Consider the following 6,589-nt stretch of genomic DNA (forward strand, 5'->3'; position numbering starts at 1 on the left):
GGAAGTTTTGTCTGGGCTCTGCTGAGAAGTCATGGGTCAAATAGAAGGTGTGGGGGTGACTAGAGAAGATGGGGAAGTTGGTGTGTGGTGACTACTCCCATTTTCAGAATTTGAGGGTTCATTGGAATCTTATTATTCAGAATTCAATGAGGCAGAGAATGCTCTGATTCAGACTGACATCACATCTATATTCTGTATGCTGTTCCAACTCTTTGTTGAGGCTTTATTGAATAAAATGTTTGAATACAACGTTTTTATCGCTGCACCATTTCATCCAATAGAGAAAAACATGTTATCTTCACTAGAATTGAAAATAAAGTTGAAATCTGTGCTAGTAGTGATGGACCCAGTAGTGGGGGCAGTAAGGAAGAAGATACAAATATACTAGGGATGTTCGATATTGGCTTTTTTACCGATATCCGATATAGTCCAACACTTAAATTTCCGATACCGATATCAACCGATACCAATATATGCAGGGTTTCCCCCCCAAAAAACGAATAATTTCAGGTAATTAACATTACATATCTCTTGTTGTGGAATTAACACAACATTATGCATACTTTTGACAATATATAAAATCAGAATTTGTTCTTACTTGCTTGCCTGGGTAAATAAAGGTTAAATAAATATAAAAAATAAAAATATTTAATTTTTCTTTTTTAGAAAACAGATACCGATAATTTCCGATATCACATTTTAATGCCAATATCGGTAGGCCGATAATATCGGACATCACTAAAATATACACATTATAATACACAATTTGAAAAGTAATGTCATGATCTAGGTGTCTTTCATAAACGTTTTCATTCTACTGGATGAAGCTCAACTTCATCATGGCTTCTCTCTCTCTCTCTCTCTCTCTCTCTCTCTCTCTCTCTCTCTCTCTCTCTCTCTCTCTCTCTCTCTCTCTCTCTCTCTCTCTCTCTCTCTCTCTCTCTCTCTCTCTCTCTCTCTCTCTCTCTCTCTCTCTCTCTCTGCATACACACGCTACTGGTGGTCATGAGCAGCATCAGCAAACACAGCTGCCCTGTGGCAGACTGACGGAATCATGTCTGCTATTCAGCGCCAACCACCATCAACAACCTTCATAAATACATTCAACATTAATGGAATAGGCTAACTACCAACTTAGCTGTAGCAGTTAGCTGTTATATGCAATCACATTTGTTTAACTACGGGGTAGTAGTTGACCGAGTTGTTAGCTTAAGCTAGTTAGCTGTGGTTATTTACAAACATGTAGATGAGACTAATCATATCGAGAACATGGCTAACAGTTGGGAATTCTAAGGTACATCTTATTTAAGCATGTAAAATGGCAACTAATCAATTCAATCAATTAGATTACCAATATTATATCAACATGAAAATTTGGAAGGGAACATAATAGTATTTTATTTTAGTATTTACTATTATAATATTAGTAGCCGATTAATTTGCAGCCCGTCCTAGGTTCTGATTGGCTCTCTAGGTTAGCACTTTAGCTTCTGATGCTGTGGTGGGCACTAGTCCTAACATTGCTAACTAAACTTTTAGTCAGAGAAAAAACTTCACGAGTCACGACTATTTATGTCCACGTGCTGTAAGGAATCAGGAATACGGAAAGCACATTGTCTTGTAATAGAATGACTGAAATCACTGCAAGAGCTAGTATAGGCTAGCTAGCCCTCATGAACCGGCAGACACCAACAGTAGAATATGCACTAGGCTACTGCATGCACCTGTCATGTTACTGTTGGTTCCTTCCACTTGAACTTCATCATTATTAGCAGCAGCAGCTACTCTAACGAGAGCCCTTCCTCTACTAAACATGTCTGTAATTTTAGAACATTGTTCTGCGTCTTTTACTAGCAATTTTAGTTTTTTTATTCTAGCTTTTTCAGCTCCACTTTTTTTCTTTTTTTCGTTCTCCATTTCTGCGCTTCTAGGCCTACTTGCGGTTGGGAGGAAACGTGAATCTCATTCACTGATGTCTCATGTCTCATTCAAGACAAAAACAAAAGCATGTCTTTCACTTAACACCAAGAAAACAGTGTCTATGATGTTCACAAAGTCACCAGTAGAGGTCACTCACTCTAATGTGTTTCTGGGAGAGGCGGAGCTGGACATTGTACATTAATTCGGGAGCATGTCTATGTTCCCCGGGTCCTATGTTCCCCGGGTCCTATGTTCCCCGGGTTCTATGTTCCCTGCTTTGATTGATTGAAATTTTTAGACCACCAGCCCTGATTCCAAACTCTAACCGTAACCAGTTCGAAAGAGGGCCTAAGCTTAACCCGTTCGAAACAAGGCGGACATTCATAATTAATAAAATAATAAAAATTAATAAAAATGTCAATCTATTAATCAATCAAGCGGGGAACATAGGACCCGGGGAACATAGGACCCGGGGAACATAAGGATGATCCCATTAATTCAAGTGTCTTGGGGTCACATTGGACTCTACATTGACCTTCAAAAAGTCATGTGAAGAAAGTGACAAACAGTCAAGTTTAACATCGAAAACTTCAGGCAGATCAGGCCCTGCCTGTCAGTTAATGCTGCAAGGATGTTTCTGCATTCAATGATTTTATCACACATCGAGTACTGTTTTATCAACTGGTCTCTTTCATATGTCACTACTCTTACACCAATAGAATTACTCTACAAAAAAGCCATAAAAGTATTTGATAGGAAACCAATTTCATTTCATCACTGTAATGTTTTAGAAAAACATAACATGCAACAAGGTTCTGCATGGACTTGCCCCTCCCCCATTGAATGAGTTCATCCAACAGAAAGCAGACACTGGCATTACCACCAGGGCCATCAGTAGAGGGGACTGTAAGGTGCCTTTTCGGTATACTACCTTTGCAAAAACGATAGGTTATGACTATAACCAAGTTCTGTTAGTTAGAGGCGACGCTTGGCATCACACTGCACTATCTCGCGTACGTGCACGCGCACTGAATAAACCACAAATGTACCTCTAATACCAGTATTAGTCTGACCACACCCCTCATCAGCTTACCTTCATAAGCAGGTGTGTGGTCACCTGCTCTCCTCCTTCCCAAGCTTTCACCACAAGGTGAGGACAAGGGCTGCAGCGGCCGTCTGATGCCAAGCGTCGCCTCTAACTAACAGAACTTGGTTATAGTCATAACCTATCGTTCAGTACCGTTGAGAGGCTCGGCTTGGCATCACACTGCACAAGGGAGGCCAAGCGGAGCCGCTGGCTGACAAATACACCCCGCTGACAGCCCCCCCACAACCATCAGAACAGGGAGGGCCGAGCCCCCCCGACCCCCCCTAATGGCGGGTAGCCCCCCTATTAGGGGCTTCACGGGAAGGCGACGGACCCGACCGTGCGAAGAGGCACTCAAGCAACTCAACGCACAGGGTGAGCAGCCGTGGCTTGACCCCACGACTACACACACGCACAACCCGCATGCCACCCGGGAACGAACGAAGGAAACCACCTCGTTACTGCCCCCAGAATCACGGGGTCAAGGGCCAACCCAACCCCGTGGCAAGGCCGTAGCAGCGGAGCGCGAAGGAAGGCCCAGATCCACCAAAGGACTGGGCTCCCTGAAATGGGGGCCCGGAGAAGTCCATGATGCCAGCATCAAGACCCCACCAGGGGGGCACCTAGTGACCCCGCCCCCCACATCGCCAGCGTATTCGGACAAAGGCCCCTCAGCCGAGCGGGCCCTGTCCCCCCCAACAGCACACCGCCTGGAACACAAGCCCTGCAACAGGCAGACAGCATGGTCATAACACACAAGAGTTAACCAACGGAAGCAGGCAGTGCACCGGGGAAAGACCAGGCAACAGGCTGTCAACCCAAGCCTGGAAAACTGCGGACGAGGCAGGCGCCAGAAAGGACAGCTGAAACAGCCGCCCCGGCGGAAGGGGCGTATGCTGGCGTTGTCGCATAACCAAGCTTTCAAACAGCACGTCAGAAGTGGGATCCGTAGACCACTCGGCCCCTGACAGCTGCCCACAGAAAAGCCCATACGATCGGCAGACGTCATGAACGTGCAGGGGCACCCTCAACCGGAAAACCGGGAGTTGACACTGCAGCAACACACCAGAGAACCAACCACCCAGGCATCACCCCATGCAATGGTTGGTCCCATAACCCCTCAGGAAAAACCCCGAAACGCACCTGCGGCACCGCCGCAGCCCGCGTTCCGGTTCCCAACAGGGCTATCCCGGGCCTACGGGTCAACGAGCATCACCCCGGACCGGGCCCGGCGATACGGGGAGCACAGGATCCCAAAGGAGGTTAACCCCACCCAACAGGCTCCTCAGCGCCAAAACGTAAGAGAAGAGCGTAATATGGAAGACCAGCCCCAGCACCCCGCACTCGGTATTCCCAGGAGGTCACCCAACCAAGTACCAACCAAGACCAACCCGCACAGCGGCCGAGATCCGACGAGATCGGACGCGTACAGGTCGGCACGGCCATAAGCCACTATGACAGTGCAGAATACATCAAAAAGGGTCCCATAACGCACAACCCTGTGACACCCGGATCGACCTAGCATTTTCCCCCCTGAAAAAACCCTAAGTCCCTCAGGGTACCAGAACAGCAGATCTGCATCCCCAGCGGACAACGGGTGTACTGATCTGGACCAGCGCGACCAGAACCAGTCCCGTGCCCTAATCACGCCGACCTGCCAACCCCAGGAGAAGGGGCAGATATGCGCGTCTGATCCCAACATAAAAAGAAGGCGCCACCCAGACGTGTCGGTATGAACCGCGTCCGGCGGCCCACCCCTAGGGCGTGAGACCCTTCCCCATATGTCCAGACCCATTCCGTCATCATCCCCTGACATGAACGGGAACCCATCGACAACACACAGGATGTCGGAAGAGGAAAAACCCCCATCCCAATTGCTCCATAAAAACGCTGTTTTACCAAAGCAAACGAGGCGCGCCAGTCAGCAACGGCCAAAGCACATCCTGAGCTAGCACTATGTGTGCGTTCTGACATACCCACATCAACAATAGGCCATTTAGACCACCATATTGAATCCCCAAGACGCCCAGGGAACGACAAGAGGGGCGAGATGCAATCAACTCCATGAATGAAATGAATGAGAAATTTTACCCAACAGACTGCAGTACAGGAATACACACAAAAAGATAAGGGGAGGCAGACCTGAGAAAGACGTCAGTCTTGTTCCATCAGGGACCCTCATTTCATATCCATCAAGACACATTCAACTCTTTATAAAATAAAGAAAAGGCATCACACGTATGACCTAACTGCACAGCTGGGAGTAAAAAACCCTGTTTTTCACATGATTTTAATCCAGTCACTCCTTTTAATCAGAGTGTAAGACCAGATTCCCCCAGAAACACCTTCCCACATGAGACCACGGTCAAGAAAAAGATATGTAAACTGTGAGACACGTGACCAACAGACTCAAGTTTGACACATAAACGGGCGCAGCAGGCTGTAAGTCCTGCGCCCAACCTCGACATCTTTTAAGACACCAGCTCATGGAAGGCGTCGCCATAGCAACAACGCTATAACGGGCGGGGAAAACCCACCGGATCCTGTCATAACAGGAGTCGGTAGAATACCCCTCCCCCCCCCCCCCCCCTCCCCTGTCAAGCACTGGCTTGGCCCTGACTGGCTCAGCAGAAAAGATCAACAAATCCTCTAAACCAATCAAGTGGGAAAAAAGGAGGGGTTTATCCGACACCCCCTCCCGAAAACACACCTTCTATCCCTACACACAGAAACAACCGTAGCCATCTTGAAAACCTCCGGTAGAACAAAATATAGCACAAGCTAATACAATGTCAGCTACCCACAAAGTGTAAAAGGGTTTACAACAAAACACAAGTCGCCTGTGCGTGAATCCCATACCCGTAGCCTATGCTACACATAGGAAGAACGTTGAACGAGAGTAATGGCCAGGCCATGAAATGTGCGTACGAGCATTACTGCAACTAACAACACAGCGTTGTGAACACATATACTTAGTTAAAGCAATGGAATAACACCAGTTCTAATTGCATGTGGAGCATCAAGCTAATAGAACCTATTACCGAGTGTAAGTTGCAGACCTTGCTTAAAACTCGTAACACAACACAACTCATCCCCCCAACGTAACAGGGTAGATTCATATAACACAACCCCACCACATGATTTGTATTGAAGAAACACACAGTTTGTTCGGCCAAACACAGTCCCCCTTATATCAGGGAACTATCTTTATTAATAAATAAGTGTTTAAGGCACAAAATCACAGAGGGGCCGGGAAGGGTGTAGAGGAGGGGACACAAGGGGAAAAGTCACTCTCAACGGCGCCTGCCACCTCGCGCCGCTCGAGTCTTGCCACCCCGGGGAGCCCCGGAGGGACGATAGGTTACAGTCTGCTGGACACGACGTTCCCTACCGTCTCCTCCGGTCTGGGATGGGCCGGCGGTGGCCGAAGCGCCGCTACGTCCCCTGGCCCTCTTGGCAGGGCCAGCAGTGGCGGTGGAGGTAGTGGTAGCGGCGACGGAGACAGCTCGACGTCGCGGAAGCCTTCTGCCCCCACCGGCAAGGACGGGAGGCGGAAAATGGGGTTGGAGAATGGACCTCTCC

This window comes from Notolepis coatsorum (assembly GCF_963971535.1).
Source record: "Notolepis coatsorum genome assembly, chromosome: 14".
Lineage (NCBI taxonomy): Eukaryota > Metazoa > Chordata > Actinopteri > Aulopiformes > Paralepididae > Notolepis > Notolepis coatsorum.